The sequence below is a fragment of the Sciurus carolinensis genome, chromosome 7, assembly GCF_902686445.1.
Source record: "Sciurus carolinensis chromosome 7, mSciCar1.2, whole genome shotgun sequence".
In the NCBI taxonomy this organism is placed as follows: Eukaryota; Metazoa; Chordata; class Mammalia; order Rodentia; family Sciuridae; genus Sciurus; species Sciurus carolinensis.
Genome location: NC_062219.1, coordinates 80,638,828 through 80,656,412, shown reverse-complemented (window position 1 = coordinate 80,656,412; position 17,585 = coordinate 80,638,828). Strand labels below are relative to the sequence as shown.

At 35.3% G+C, this 17,585-nt stretch overlaps 1 non-coding gene across 1 annotated transcript; it reads right to left on the bottom strand.

Annotated features, from left to right (window-relative positions):
• Positions 1–693: 693 nt before the first annotated feature.
• Trnav-cac (transfer RNA valine (anticodon CAC)) lies at positions 694–767 on the bottom strand. Its single transcript has one exon. It is a non-coding gene; the product is annotated as a tRNA-Val (tRNA).
• Positions 768–17,585: the final 16,818 nt, after the last annotated feature.

The following is a 17,585-nucleotide window of genomic DNA, read 5'->3' as shown; positions in this document are numbered from 1 at the left end:
CTGAAAATCACTTAGCAACTTTAATTTCATCTGCAACCTTAATTTGCCTTTGTCACATAACCTAATATATTCACAGGTTCTGGAAAATTAGCACTAGACATCTGGGGAGGGAGGCACATGCTTATTTTTTCTACTAAAATGCTGCAACCAGAGCAGAAAACATGACTTTTCAGTGTCCTATTTTTATACATAATAATGCTTTGAGGTTAAGACCAAGCTTTCCTTAGGAAAAGAATCTGCCTTGGCTTGGTCTAAGTATTTATAAAATAAAATCTGCATGGATTTCTTAATTTGGTGGGAGTGAGATAAAACTTATGTCAATTTTTCATTTGAAAATCATCCAGAAAATTTTACTAGAATTTCTTGTTAGCTAAATTATTTTATCACTAAGGCAGATTTTTAATGCATATCTGAAATAATATAGGATTTATAATTAGAGTCGGATTTTTCAGACTTCTGCTTCCAGTAAAATTACATTTAAAAAATAAAAGAAAAACATTTTCAGACAAAACAAAATCCAGGAAAATTCATTGCTCTCAGACTTTCATTAAAAAAGGAGAGTTCTTCAGGCAAAAGAAAATGATACCAGAGAAAGTTTAGACATAGTTAAAATAATAAAGAGTGCTTGATTGTAGTAAAATGTTGATTAAAATATAAAATATATTTTCTCTTACTTAAATTTTTTTTTTTTTTTTGCGGTGCTGGGGATTGAACCCAGGGCCTCCTGCTTGTGAGGCAAGCACTCTACCAACTGAGCTATATCCCCAGCCCTCTTAAATATTTTTTAAAAAATAATTCAAGGTTCAAAAATAAAAATAACAACAATGAATTGTAGGGTTTATAATTATGTAAAAATAAAATTAATGACAATAATAGCATAAAGAATAGGAAATGGAAATAGAGGTGTACTGCTGTAAAGCTTTTTTACAACTTGTGAGTGAAAAGATACATCACTTGAGGTTTAAGTGAGATAGGTTAAAGATAAATATAGTAAGTTCTGAGCAACCACAAAGAGAGATAAAACAAAGAGGTATAGCTAGTGAGACACTACTGAAAATAAAATTGAATATTAAATGTTATTAATCTAAAAGTAGTCAGGAAAGAGGAACAAAGAACAGGCAGAACATTAAAAACTATTAGTAAGATGGTAGATCCTATTTTGTTAATATAGAAATGTATATGCAATTATATCATATGTAAAAAAGCAAACAGAAGGAATAAAAATCAACTCACATCTATATCTTGTGTGCAAGAGGCTCTTTGAATATAAAGTCACAGATGAGTTAAAGCATCAGAATAGGAATAATATATAAGTAAACAGTAATAAGAAGAAACCAAGAGACACTACAGAGTATCCCTTTTGGGCAAAGAACGTTACCAGGAATAGAGATTTTACATATTAATAATTGGACCAATTATTAAGAGGATGTAACAATCTTAAATGTTTATGCAACTAACAATTCAGCTTCAAAATACAAGCAGCCAAGGCTGGGATGCAGCTCAGTGATGAAACACAAGCCTTGTGTGCACAAAGCCCTGGGTTCAATCTCTAGCTTCAAGAAAGAAAATAAAAAAACAAAAACAAAGCAAAACAAGAACCCCTCCTGAATACATGCAGCAACTGTTACAACGTAACACATTTAAAAAAAATTTTAAAGATCCTTAATAGCAATTATCTTACTAATGAAATTTTTGAGAATTCAAATATCATGGATGAGAAGGAATTGCTATCAAACCTTTACACATTAATGTACGCATTGTCTTTGGGAAGTAATCCCTCTGATTTCCACACTGAATATTAATTCATTAAAATATTTACTAAAAATACCAAATACATACCAACCAATTTATATGTTATATAATCAGCATATTAACCCATATTGTACACAAGGAAACTGGAACTTAATGAGATGACCCAATTGCCAGATGTGTTTGCCTGTGCCATACTTTGGATCTTGAATGTTCCCCAGAGGTCCACGTATTAAGAGCTCAGTTCCCAGAGTGACACTTTTGGGAGGTGGTAGAATCTCTGGGGGGGGGTCCTTCTGGAGGAGATAGGGAGGTTCAAAAGTCACGGGGGTCATATTCCGAAATGTGGAAACTAGACCAAATTAATAAGGTAAAAATAAAAAAAAGAAAGAAAGAAAAAGAAAAATTAGTGGAGTAGAGGAAGGGGATTGAGGAGGAAGGAGGAGGGATGAGAAAAGGGAAGAATGGAGGAATGAATCTGATTTTTCTAAATACATATATGAATATATCACAGTTAATTTCTCCTTTATGTATTTTCATAATGCACCAATTTAAACAACTATAAATAAGTAGAAGATCAGTAGAGTAGAAAAATAGGGAACAAGGGGAGGGAGGAGGGAAGAAAGGAGAAGTATCAGGGACTGAATTGGAGCAAATTATATTCCATGCTTGTGTAATTGCATAAAAGTGAACCCTAATGTTATGTCTAACTAAAATGAACTAATATGAATTCAAAGGGAGATTGTGGGAACCTGTCCCCTCCCTGTGTTCACTTGCTGCAATGAGGAGAGGAGTTTTCCATCACACTCCCCACCATTGCCAACAGTCCTCCAGCAGAGGCTACTAATGTAGTTGGTAAGTTACAATCTTTCCACCATTTTGCAGTCTCTCTCTAGAAAACACATGACTTGAAATAATCTTCTTAAAAAGGTTAACTCTAATTTGGGAGTCAATGTAATTGATGTTTATCCCCTGAATCAGCAAGCAGGTTGTAAAGGAAGGAAGTGCCATTCGTTGATTAATGGTTTTTGCCAGAGTGAACTAATAAAGATTATCCTATTTATTTTGGGAGGAGACCCTGTTGCACTGTCACAAGCACTAGCATAGTCTAAGGGTCTGTAAGAAACCATGCAAAATTTGCAGTAATGCATACTTCATAATTTAAAAAAAAGCAAGTGCAACATTTATGTTGTTATTGGTTGAATTCAATAATGGATAATATTCTGCAGACAAATGATAATAACATGAGAGTTTAGTATGGTTAATTAACTGGCTTAAAAATCTTGATGACTAAAGTAGTGGAATTTATAAAAACTACATTTCTTTGAAATTGATAAAATCTTGCTGTTGTAATATTCCATGACCTTATTAATTTAGTAAATCCTAAAAATTATTTTAATAAATACAGAACACACATTGGTTGAAATAAAAGACTGAATTCTGATTGTTATCATATTTTAAAAATATTTTAGTTCATCAAAACATCACAACCTATGACAGTCATCTTCTTATTCATATTTTGGATATGTTCACTCCCTAAATCTCATGGAACAGAGAGCAGAGTCAATGTGTTGCTAAGGAAACACATCAAGCACAAACATAAAAAGCATAACAGGTTCAAAGGGCTCTGGGGAATTATTATAAAGCCATAAAACCTGCCAAATAATTGGAACAATAAAAGTGGAAAATTAATTTCAAGCAAGACTAAACATTTCAACTGACTGATGACAGGCTTTTAGGAATATATACATAGACTAGGAAAAAGAGGTGAGGATTTTTAAAGATCCAAGTGGTTAATTAATGGAGACTGAAGCCAAATGCAAGCTTTGGGAGTGCAGCAGAAAGATTTGGTTTCTGGTTTCACAAAGGGGAATTTACCTTAATCAAATTTATTACTAAGAAGGATGGTGGTGGAAAGAGCATGGGCTCCTTGAAGCAGTTGAAAAATGAACCAATATTTTAAGCATTGAGATTTGATGTGTTTCTTGGTCCAAGTAAAATATAGCCAGGGTGTTAAAGGAAGTAGAGACAGAAATAGGAGACCCTTTTTATGAATAGTTTTACAAGGGCACTTAGTTCTGAAGAGACCCCCTAGGATTAGCCAATGTGATGGAATTATTTTTAAAAGGACTGGGAATGTACCAAGTAGCTTGTGTGCCAGTTGACATCACTCATAAGAAAAGTGTTAAAAGGTGTTTTGAGGGTCAAATGAAGAAACCCTTGGAAGCCTACTTGCTTGATGAAGGAATGCCAACTGATTTTTTTCAGATGGGAGAGAGATGCTTCATTAACTTGTCAAAATGTCAGAAAGGTATTATTTCTGTGGAAGAAAAGAGGTGTTATAACACATCCTTAGTGTTTCTATAGTGGGCAATTTACTGAAATGCTCTACTGGGTTAAAATGATCTCTTCTCTTAAAAGTGGCATAATGGGAAAATTGATAGATTGAATTGAAACTTGTTAAATTGCAAGAAACAGAGGTTATTTGGCAATTGAATCATTGCTAGTTCAGAAAAGCACTGCCTGTACAGGACCTAAATTTTGGCAGCCATGTGGATGGCTTCCCCTTTTTAGACAGAATCTATGTAAAATTCTTCCTTAGATACTGTCGATACATGGACTCACACAGTGTATGACTTGTGACTAATTTTGGAATAAATTTTCCTTTGGAATAAAAATTTCAAAACTTATACATTAGGAGAATGTTCCATCAAAGACATGACTTGGCAAGCTTCATGCTCATTTCAGAGATGCCACCTCTGGACAAGTCATGCTTGGAATTTCTTTTGTGGAATTGTCCCACAAGACCATGGGAAACTTTAAAAATTGTATTGAACTGTGAAAAATTTTCATACTTGGAGCAAAAATATTGTATTTGGGAATAGTCCAAAGAAATCAGAGCCTCATCTGCAAAGAAAGCAAGTGATTAAACTCTTACTAATTAAAAAAAATGAGGTGTAACTATTAAGGAAAGAAAGTGATACTCTTTTGTGGCTTATAACCTGGTTTTCAAAGGAACTCCCAAAGCATTTTCAGTGTGCTTGATCAATGAGGTATGCCTGTAATGGGGCTAGAGATTTTCAAGGGGATTACTTTAAGAACAATTTTAGAATTGGTAGCTGGTGTACTGGCTACCAATTCTAGTGTCTCATGGTGTTTATAGTTTTAACTTGTAAAAAGAGAGAAGAAAAGAGATATTGATGGTGAGTAAAAATATTCTTGGTGATTTTAATTCTTAGAATTTTTATAGAAAAGGAAAAGACTCAAAATTTTGTTGTGGTATGCTGTGGGGTAAAGAGTATGGTACCCATTAGAAACCAGAGATGAGGTTTAGGCGAACCTGATTAAGTCACTTTAACATCATTTAGGTGATTTTTTTTACAATCTTAAAAATAGGATTATGCTTGCTTTTGGAAGATGAGCCAAAATATTATTGTCTCATTGCAAAAACATTCATGTACACACATCAGAGGGTGACTGTGAGGTTCAAATGAGATACTGCATGCAAAAGCACTTTGAGAATCGGATTCTCAGCAGTTTAATATAATTTCAGAGAAAATATTTTATAAGGAAAAATCAGAACCATATAATAATATTGGACTTGGTCTGCCTCTTGACTTCCTTACAACATTAAGCAGTATTTTAGTTTTGCATAAACAGTCATGAACTTTGTCACAGTTTTTCCATATGTAAAAGAAAAAGAAATAATATTTGCCTTTGAGTTATCACATGAAAACACAAAGGGAGTACTTGTGAAATATCTGGTAAGGAAGGCCTGTGTAAAGTATGAATTTATCCTATGTGATGGGCCTGGTGAGTATCTGGCACATAGTCAGTTTACAATATGTACTATTTAATATGGATGTTCATAGGATTCATGGATGATGGTTTGTCACTCAAAGTAATACTTTCAAATTTACATACTTGGAACTCAGATTTGAGCAGAATTTCCAACTAAAGTACTGATATTTTATTTTCTTAACAACATTAGTTGTTGTCTAGGAGATTCCCGGGATGGGAAAAATAATCCTCTTACAAGAAGAAAATCCACCAAATGATAGCACATATGCTTTGAATATGTTACTTTGGACACAAAAGACACAGAACAAAGGAGTCTTACCTGATTTAGACACCTAAGTTACATACGGAAATTGGGCATTTATCAATGTAAAAATCGTGAAAAATTTCCTGAACTTAAGAGATATTTTGCATTTAGCATAGAAAAATTCTTTTTTTTTTTTTTTTTGCGGTACTGGGGATTAAACTTAGGGCCTTGTGCTTTCGAGGTAAGCACTCTACCAGCTGAGCTATCTCCCCAGCCCTAGAAAAATTCTTGAGACCTGAGGGAGATTGAAATTGTACTGCTCTTTCTTCTCCATTATTGGACCAGGCTGGTATGTGCTATCAATTGCCATTTACACTCAAGAAAGAATATTAAGTAATGTCTATGCAGTTAGAAAAATAGTGGTAATACATCTTTTTAAACAAGAAGAAATCAGCTCTTTCTGAGTTTCTCCTGTATCCTCCTAGGTGCATCAATGATTCTGTCTGTTCCATTTGCCATGGGAAAAAAAATTCAAGTTCTGATATGCAGTGGGAAAGTCTCATGGCAGCCTGCATGTGGAAGAAATAAGTAACTGTCAGGGGTGTGGGCCAGCTGGAAATAAAAGGCTGAAAGGAACCACCATTTGACCCACCTATCCCACTCCTTGGCCTATACCCAAAGGACTTAAAATCAGCATACTACAGATATACAGCCACATCAATGTTCATTGCTGCTCAATTCACCATAGCCAGATTGTGGAACCAACCTAGATGTCCTTCAACTGATGAATGGATAAAGAAACTGTGGTATATATATATATATATATATACAATGGAATATTACTCTGCCATAAAGAATGATAAAATTATGGCATTTGCAGAAAAATGGATGAAATTGGAGAATATCATGCTAAGTGAGATAAGCCAATCTCAAAAAACCAAAGGACGAATGATCTCACTGATAAGTGGATGATGACATATAATGGGGGGTGGGAGGGGTTAGTGTTAGGTTAGGGTTAGGTTTAGGGTTAGTGTTAGGGAGGGTGGCAAGAATGGAGGAAGGAAGGACTGTATAGAGGGAAAAGAGGGATGGGTAGGGCGGGAGGGGGGGGGGGAAGGGGGGAAAATGGCAGAATGAATCAAACAACATTGCCCTGTGTAAATTTATGATTACACGAATGGTATGCCTTTACTCCATGTACAGAGAATCAAAATGTATCCATTTGTTTACAATAAAAAAAAAAAAGAAACAAAAACAAAGGATAAGAAATACATTGAAAGTGGGTGCTTTAGAGGTGGAAAAGACCTGATGGGTCTCATCCTAACAAAGGGAAAAAGCCTGCATTTACTTTATTTATAGTGAAACCCAACAAAGGAATTGTGAGGAAGGGTTCTTCAAGGTAAACAAGAAGCAAGAGGCTGTGGGGAAGTTGGCCTGATTGGAGACTTATCACAATAATTCTTCCTCCTCCAGGCAGCTGGTGCCTCAAGGCTAGTTGGGCACACTGGTATCTCTTTCCACCTTTGGGGAGTTGCATTTGAACCTAGGGCTGTCTGAACCAATAAATTTCAAGGTATCACAGAATTCTTTTTGAGCAGTATGTTGCCAAAGCAACAGAGCAATCTCAGATTGGTGAAATTGGTGAGGTAATACAGAGAGTTCTTGGAGAGGCAACCTCTGCTTAGAGATGGCTTAGACACACTCATGATTCATTCAGGGATCCCCTCAGGAAAGAAAGTGAGAGGATGTTTGGAACATAGGCTGATACCACAGATAACTAGCTTGTTTCCTTTTACAAACTCCAAAATTTGTGTTTAAATGCTTTATGTACCAAGTAGCTGGAGAGATTGTATACTAGATCATCACATGTTAGCATTTCATCCTCTTTCACATGAAATGTTTCAAAATGAGTCTTGTCTGTACTTTGTGAATCTAGTGGAATTATGGTTTTACCCACTGCAGTGGCTCACTTTTCATTTTGTAGACTTTTCATCAAGCCCATAAATAGTCATCATAACACCAGGTAGAAATATTTTGAGTGGACATATATAAGAGAAATGAGTTTATCTACATATAAAATTTGGGTTAAGAGAAAGATATTTGCTACATTCAGCTAAATTGGGACAATTTCTGTTAGATAGAATCCAATCTATTCAGATACCAATGTGAAATAATCATAACTCTGGAATTTGGGGTTATTTAAGGGATTTATTTAATATTATTTAAAATATTTAATAATAACACTTAATTTTTAATAAATAACATTCAATATTATTTATTTAATATTAATTTATTTTTAATCTTTAAAGATAACAATGCTTTATTTTAAGCTAACTCAAACACAAAAATATTTTTTCTTAAAAATTTTCTGCATGGATCAATGATATGAGGGAGTGGAAATAACCCTTAGTTCAGGGGCTGAGGGAGACTATTTTGATCAACTGGGACTTTCACTTTTTTTGTGTGGTCCCAGTTCTATTGGTCTTTTCATGGGAATTCAGTGGAAGTCTTGGAATGTTCCCTTTTCAATTTCAGGTTTTCATTCCAATTTTTAAAATGAAATTGATCAAATCATATGCTTTTTTCATCTCATCTGATTTATGTAAGAACTTTGCTTCATGCCCGTATGCTCTGCAGAAATCCTGACTGCTTAGCTTGATAAATCATTTGTGTGTGTATGTGTGTGTGTATTTACTTGAACCGGCAATTCTCTGTATAATTTTTTGAAATTTCTGATTTTATTTTCCTTTTCTCATATTTTTATTGGTTCATTTACAGTTGAACAGTTTTTGGTCTACGTATCTATGTCAATATATTTTCTGCTGTCTGCCTTCTTTGTTCACTGTGTGAAGGTAGAATTTACCATTCATTTTCATTGCTAGGAAAGTGGTTTCTGTTTGAGATCCCCATGCGAACATGGGTTCAATAAATCAGAAAAACGACTTTTGACTGCAGGTAACAGAAAACCAAGGGTATCTTAAACCATTAGGAGGTCTAATGTGACAAATAAGAAACTCAGAGGTAGGCATTTAGGGATGGTTCACTGACTTGATGATGCTAGAAAGGAATCCAGGCACTTCCAGTCTTTTCTCAGAGTGATGGCTGTGTTTTTTGGCTCATGGATGGTTATAGAGGGCTGCTGTAGCTCCTGGCACAGACCTAATGTGATGGCATTTAGAGCAGAAAGAGAACAAAGGGGGCAAATGGGATTACTCCATGTGCATGTCTCATCTCTTTTTAAGGTTAAAATATTTCCAGAAGCAATTTAGATTTTTTTTTTTTTTTTACATAGTTGTTTTCAGAGTTATACCTCATGGATATCTATCTTGAATTACAAAGGAGGCTAGAAAGATGAATCTCTATTGTTTTTGAACTCTTTGACCTGGCAACAGGGATAGGTTATTGAATTACTGGCTAAGGATTCAGACCAATTACAACCAGTGTGTTTAAATTTCCTGTGTTACATTTTAACACCCACGTTTCAGCTACAGAAGAGAAGTGCGTCTATCATTTCTTCATACCATAAAAGTTACGTATGTCCAGATCTCTATTTTTCATTAATTTCTAAAGTGGAAATACTAATGTGGCAAAAAGGAAAATGGCATTTCTTAATAGCACAGTTATATGGATGGACCCCTAAAATTTCATGTACCAGAAGTGAGTATTTTATTGTGTTTAAAATATGTACTTTATAAATATTTATTAAGAAACACACATATAATGTGTGCTTGATAAATATTTATTAAGGAGAAATTAAGAGCAGAAACTGATACAGAACTGGCATTTCTCTGAATTAGTCTGTACTTGATTAAGGTGGAAAAAGTCTATTAATAGAAGTTGCTATTGAAGTGATTGATCAGGTGGTGTATGGATCATAGAGGGTTATCTTCAGGGCTGGAAGATAAGTGGGCACATAAATGTCAAAAAGACTGAATTATTCAAAAATTTCCCTTGTTACACACACACACACACACACACACACACACACACACACACACATTTATACAGCATCAATTTTTAGAAGAACACTGACTTTGTTGTAGAAATTTTAAATAGCATCTGTCTTGTGTACCAAGGTGAATACAGATAAACCATACCACCTTGCCACTATTCTAACACTGGTACGGTGAAAAGGTTGCCATTATGTTTTCAAGGTACTATTAAAATATAGATTACATGTGGGTTTAGTGCCTAAAGTACCATGGCCTTGAAGAGGTGAGTGGAGGACTAGAATATTGTGGAATTCTGTGAGTATTGGCCATGGGAATATAAAAAGGGAATTCCAAGGTATCTCCCAGGAATGAATTCCAGGAATGGCAGAATTAAAGGTTTCGAGGAACCCAGAGGAGATGTTACTCTGGGTGAAGTAACACTGTCTTTATAGATAAGTGGAAGTACAGTAAAATGTTATTCAGGCAGTTTACAGATAACTGTTTGCTTAGCTTGCACAGGTTGGGGCTGATAAAGGGTGAAGAAGTGTTAAGGATAATTGAAGATATACCCCATATGACAATACTGTTTGAATTGTAAGGAACTGAGGTAAATTTCTGAGGATAGGTATATGTGATTCAGGGAGCTCTTTTTGAGTTAGTGATGTGTGTTTTGTGCAATGTGTGAAGAAAGAGCATACAGGATAAATTTACAATTGATAAGGGATAAATACATTAATGTTGGATTTTCAGATAAGGGTTTCAATTTCATCTGGGTACCTTAAAACGTTTGAGAAATAAGGCAGAATAAGAATAATAGTGGTGATTTTAAAAATGACATTATTGTAGAATTTTATTCTTGAGAAACTACACAGAAGTAAACACTAGTATTTGTTAGGGAACTGGCCAAATGAAATTTCTTAGCAAATTCTGTTCTGGTTCAAACTAGGACTTTTTCTGTATTTGCGAATCCAGTTCTTTCTAATCTACTGATTTTCTTATCATAATAGCTACTATTTTGAGTACTTACCATGTGCTAGATATACATAATGATTTTCCTAGTTTTCAAGACTGAAATTCATTGAGGTTAAATTGCCCAATTTCAAAACCAATGAGTGACTGACACAGAATAAGAATTTTGTTTTACAAGTTACATTACATTCCAAAGTAATCCCCTAAAGCTCAGATTGGACTTGTGAATTTCTTGTACTTTGTATAGTGTACAAATTGAAAAGGATATCTCTGTGTCTGTAGTTATTATAAATTTAGCATTTAGGTAAACTTTATTAATTTCTGTGGGTATGTTTCCTAAATTCTATACTTTGGAACACTACATGAAGAGGTTCTGATTTTCATATGAAAAAAGTAGTTTCATGATTGAATAATTTGCAGAAACATGAGTTTCTACAAAGGTAAATGGGCTGGTTACTAGAATGTTGGGCTTCCCAGAGTCCTCATAGTGTTAATGTGCACTGCACATTTCCAAGAAATGAACTGTTTCCAAAATCTTTGCTCATGGAAGAGCTTTTTGGGAAACACCTATTACTGTCTTGTTGGATGAGTCTACCTGGTTATGTTATTTCCTCTCCTACAAGTCACTATCAACTCCATTTAGTGCAGGAGGTTTAGCAAGCTCTAGTGAAAATGCACTCCAGTTTACTGCAAAATTCCTTTTTCCTGGTGTTGCCTTGATTAGAAAGAGCTCCTATCACTTGAATTTATGGGATAAAATAATAACATCCAGAATGGGAGAATTTTGACGCTTTCCCTCCCAAACTTGGAAATTCTTATGAGTTGATTTGTAAGTTATACTTATGAATATCCATCTCCTTCATTCCTTTTTACTCATGTTTGGTAGCAGTGAACAAGAGAAAGAGTGGTTTACATTACTCTTTTAAGGGTTTGCTTTTTAATCATTTTTTGCTTATCTGTGTACCGTTCATGTCTCCCTCACCTAGTTATGTAGTCATTGACAAGCTTTAAGTAGGGCTATTCTGGTCTCATGTGTAACATATCACAGTTTACTTTGAGAACGAACACTGATATTTTATCTTTGGCTGGTAAGTGTGATTCCTCTTTATTAATGGTACCTCACTGGAAACTTAAGAAGTGGGTCATTTTGGTATAACTTAACAATGGAAGAGAGGAATGTACAGGAGAAATTTCTAAAATGTAGTTAGAGACTGATCCTGGGTTCCTAAATTCTGGAGGTACCTGTTAGCTTGAAAAATCTTAGATTTAATGTCTTCTCATTCCACAGAGTTTTTCTAACCACAAGATCTGTGGAACATAAGATGGTGCTCCTTATCATTGCTTCATTCATTTCCATTCTATTACATATTTTCTAGATATTTAATTTCATTTCCCCTGGCTCTTCTTTAGAAAGTGTGACAGCTTCTCCCACACCTGGGTTTTTCTCTGGCAGCACTGTGGCGTGGTTGTTCCACAGTTCCACACTGTGAAGAGAGCCCCGTGACACCTGGGCAAGCATACTGGAATCCTTGAGAGATTTGCACAGATCCGTTTTCCTGTGCACACGACTTTTGAGAGTAAAATCCATGAAGTTTACTGGTAGGAAAATTTGGTTTATTCTCCCCAAGAAATATCTGCAAGATCAGAGAGTCTTCTTTCTCTCAGAACTTGAGAGTATTTCATACTGAGGTGGTAAAACTGAATGCCTTAGAGTCATAAGGCCATGACAGGCTGACATTTTTGTGGAAATGGCAACTGTTGGCAGGATCAGCACAGGTTCCGGGCAAGAGTCGCTTATGGCAGCAACTTCAATCAGCATGGATGTGGGCTTGAACTGTGGCAGTCCTGTGGGCAAAACTCATTTTGGCAACAGCTTTCAGTCAGCTGATAGCTGAGACCTCTCAGTGGTAGAGGGCTACAGTTCTCACATACCACAAAATTACTTCAAAAGTGTTCCTCCAAGTCTTCTGAAGTTTTATGGGTAAAGCAAGTCCATGTCAAGCGCTGCATTCTTATCCTGCTTAATTCTATTTCATAAAACTGCAGATTTTTTAATTTTGGAGAAAAAATCCTTAAGCTCAACCCTGTTTTATAGCTATAAAATAATGAACCTCAGAAATAATGCTCAGTGTTCCATGATAAATCAGGGTTAAATGGAGATTGGGAGCAGTTTTTGACAACCCTTTGACCAAGTCTAAGTCATTCCTACAAGTTACATTTGCTTCAAAATGACTGAAAGTAAAAGTGCTTTGCTGTAAGGCAAAGAAATTGTTTCTGATTAAGCTATGTGGGGGAAAAGCTGCATGCTGGGCATATAATAGGTTGCTTGGAGAATTAAAGGAAGGCTTGAGAAATCAGGTCTTAGCAGAGGTAAAACATGGAAAACTTCAGGGACTCTGACCCCAGAAACTTGAGGCCCATGTCTCTGGTGTTCTGCCCTGTCTCTGTTGTGCCCTCTGTAGGGTAAAGTCCAAAGAACATCTAATTAGTGGACCTCAGTTTTCAGTTCCTGTGTCTACCTCAATGTACAAGTTTGCATAAGAGAAAGATCAAAAAAAATTTTTTTTTATTTTGTGAGTGTGGGGAGGGTGATTATAGATGATAGACAGATCATCAGAACCATATGACTCAAGGGAGGATTAGTTTGCCCAGAAGAGGGATAGGTTAAGGTACTGCTTCCCAGTGCCTGAAGGAGGAGGAGGAATGTGGGGTGGATCAAACTATGAATCGCATCCTACGAACACTTAAATGGAGTTGAAGGAGTAACCCTGACAAAGAAATTGTTCCTAAACCCACCAAGCTCTGGAAGGGACTGTCTTCCAATCACTTCTTTTTCCTTGATCTCCCTCCTTTTCCACTCTGCTTCTCCTAGCCCCTGTTTCTCAGGCTCTGCCCATACAGAGAAATGTGCCACCTCCCCTTCTTCTATCACCCATGAGGGTACAAGGTGGAGGGAAGAGGAGGGCCAGGACTGTGCGCTGGGCAAGTGCTGATCATTTCTTTCACAACTCAGAGCACAGTGAGCCTGTGCCCTGCACAGATTCCTGTGGCACACCGTGCTTCCTCCCTCCCCTCTCTACCTGCTTCTCTCTGTGCAGGCCCTTCAGGATAGCAGATCAGGAGTTGATGAAGGATTTCTCTATCATTCTATTGTAAGATTGGGGAACAATTTTGATTCTAATAGATACATCAAACACAGGCATTGCTTAGTTGTTGGGCACAAAAATAAAATTGCAATACTGCATTTCTATTAATTTGACAAAATAGATTATTATCAATCTGTGACTTTCAAAGGTACAAATAGGGTAATGTCTTGACCCTTTCTTAATGAATTTTTAAGTAACCCAAATTATTGTTTTACTTAAATTATTAGCAAAGTACAATTATCTATTAATCCTATGATGATATGCTTTAATTTTTAATTCTTTTTCTTAGTAAAAGAATGTTTTAATGTTTAATTCTTTTTAATACTAAGATTTAGGAAATTTAATGAAAGAGTCCCTTTTTTAAAAAAAAAAAATTAATGGCATAGGAAATAGTGCAAGTGCTTATCTTTAGAAGGCAACTACAGGATCCTAGAAAACACTCCACTACTCTCTAGAATATATTCCTTAAAATGAACAAGACTGACCAAATATATTAGATCAATATGAAATCCAACTGATTTTTACATCTTTTCTCTGTATTGTAGGACAATATGTAATATTAGATCAAAGTTTGCCCTCTGCCAAAATAAATCTAAGAGCCATGATAATAGCATGTTGGTAAAATGTTCAGTACTAAAGTTTTATATTCCTTTAAATATTTTATAAGATTGAATGAAGGAAAATGTGTTTCTTTTTGAACTAAAGCGTTATAAAGTGTTCAGAAGAATTCCTACTCTCAGACCAGAGAGTTGAATTTGTATTCACCTTTTGAATGAATTTAATGATCTGAGGGTGGACATTGACACAGCAGACTTAGAAAATGATAGCATGAATATATGTGTGTATACTGACTTTTTCTTTTTTACTTAAGATAAATTCACTTGAAATAAAATTCACCATTTTAGCCATTTTAAAGCATTATTTCATACCTTTACAGTATACTCACAATATTTTGCAATTATCATTGCTAATATCAGAACATGTCCATCAACCCCAAAAGAAACCTACATACTCAATTTTCTCATCTCCTAAAAACTACAAATCAACTTCCTGTCCTTTTATATGTCTCATATAAGGGGAATCATATTATGTATGATCTTTTGTTTCTGCTTCTTTTATTTAGCAAAATATTTTTCAGGTTTATTCATGTTGTAGCAAGTTGGACTACTTTTATGACTGAATAATATTTCATTGCACATATTACATATTGTTTATCCATGAATCAATTGATGGACATTTGGGTTATTTCCACTTTTTACTATTATGAATTATGTTGCTATGAACATTTGTGTACAAAATTTAGTGTGTATGTTTTTAGTTCTCTTAGATATATACGTGGGGGTGGAATTCGAAGATCACATGGTAATTCATTAACTTTGTGAAGAACAGCAAAATTCCTTGGTGACTGTACTACTGTATATTCCGAACAAAAATGTATGACTTCCCAATTTCTTCACAATCTCATCAGTTCTTGTTATTTTCTTTTTAATTTTTTAAAAATATAATCATTATAATAATCCTGGAGAGTATGGAAGTAGCTTACTCTCATACTTATCATTCCCTAAGAATGATGATGTTGATATATACTAAGTTTTTAATCTATATCTTTATACTAACAGAAGCTCAACAATGAATGTACTTGTACAGAAAATTCAAGGGGGATATAAAAACTAACATTGTAATGCAATTGTTATGTCAATGTGCTGCAATTTCTAATCTATGAAATTCATGAATTCCTGTAGACCTCTAATTACATATATGTAGGGAATACATTCCCTTGGGAGACTCAGGTGACTGTGACATGGAACCTGAACCTTGTCTCAGGGATTGTTTGAAGTGTTCTGAATGCTGTAGTCAAGTATCCTAGATATCAAGTAGAATGGACAATAACTCCAATCTACTGTTCACAAATTGTTATTTTCTTTTTCTTTTTTAAAATTTGTTCCAATTAATTATACAGGACAGCAAAATACATATTGACACATTGTACACAATTGGAGCACAACTTTTCATTTCTCTGTTTGTACATGATGCAGAGTCATACCATTTGTGCAATCATACGTGTCATAGGGTAATAATGTCCATCTTGTTCCACCATCTTTCCTAACCCCATACCCTCTCCCTTTCCCTTACTCCCCTCTGCCCAATATAAAGTCATCCATTCTTCCCTTGCCCCCCCTCCCATTATGGATCAGCATCCATATATCAGAGAAAACATTTGCCTTTGGTTTTTTGGGATTGACTTATTTCACTTAGCACAATATTCTCCAACTCCATCCATTTACCCACAAATGCCCTAATTTCATTCTTCTTTAAGACTGAGTAATATTACATTATGTGTGTGTGTATGTGTGTGTGTGTGTGTGGTTTGTGTATGTATGTGTGTGTGTGTGTATGTATACATATATATATCACAGTTTTCTTCATCTGTTGAAGGGCATAAAGGTTCTGCAGTTTAGCTATTGTGAATTGAGCTTTTATAAACATCGATGTGGCTGCATCACTGTAATATGCTGATTTTAAGTCCTTTGGGCATAGATGGAGGAGTGGGATACCTGGGTCAAATGGTGGGTCCATTCCTAGTTTTCTAAGAAATCTCCATACTGCGTTCCAGAGTGGTTACACCAATTTTCAGTCCTACCAGCAGTGTATGAGTGTTCCTTTTCTCCCGGATCCTCACTAACATTTATTGATCATTGACATTCTGACTGGAGTGAGATGAAATCTTAGAGTAGTTTTGATTTGCATTTCTCTAATCAGTATAGATACAAGCTGTTACTTTCTTCCATCACACCCAATTCTCTTCTCACAAGATTCTCAAGTGTCTAGTGTTTCAGTCCTCTTGCTTTCTCCATTCTAAATTGACTCTCATATAACAATCTTATTGCCATTCTGTACCTGTTAGTGTGACTGTAAGCCATGTGTTACAGCGGCAACAAAAACAGAAAAGTCAAGGAGAGTGAATTAGTTTGCCACTTGAGCCAGTGGGACTGTGACACCTGTGCTAGTCCTTTTGTGTTCTTTTTATGGCTCTTCTCTCATTTTTCTAGTCCCGAATGGCCATCAGCTGTCACCTGACTTTTTTTTTTCCATTCTGAACGTAATTGTCTAATTTCAAGTATGGGCCCTGAAACATATTCTACAAATCTGTTGTAGAGGTGCTTAAAATAATAGGAAACAGATGCTCAGTGTTTTCCTCTACAGGATAACTAGGTATTGAGAAGATGGATTTTGTGAAGACCATTTTGGCTTAGTTATTTCACCTTATTACTTGGTTACTTTTGTCTATTGACACCTGGTATTTGGTTGCAAATATTCCAATGACCTCAGTTTTAAAAAACATCCCAATCATGTGTATTTTTTGACACTTAACACTTTTATGATGCAGTTAACTAATTAATTATAATTATTTTTTGCCATGCTAGAGATTAAAGCCAGGGTCTTGGGCATGCTTGGAAAGTGCTCTGCTGCTGGGCTGCACTCCCAACCCAGAAGCAGTTAATTTAGATTATGAATCAGAACAGGTTCACTAGAGAAACTTTCATACAAAACTCAGATGGTCTGATCCTCCAGCAAAACACTCACCTTGCTTTTCTGGGGTTATCTTAATGCTGATTTTACCCTTCTTGGTCTTTGTGTTATTAGCTCACTCTTTCAGTTAACATTTGTGGATAGTTAACATCCTTTCTTGCCATCTATTCTTTTCAGAAGCATTTGCAGATCCTGGGTTGTACTCTTAAATTA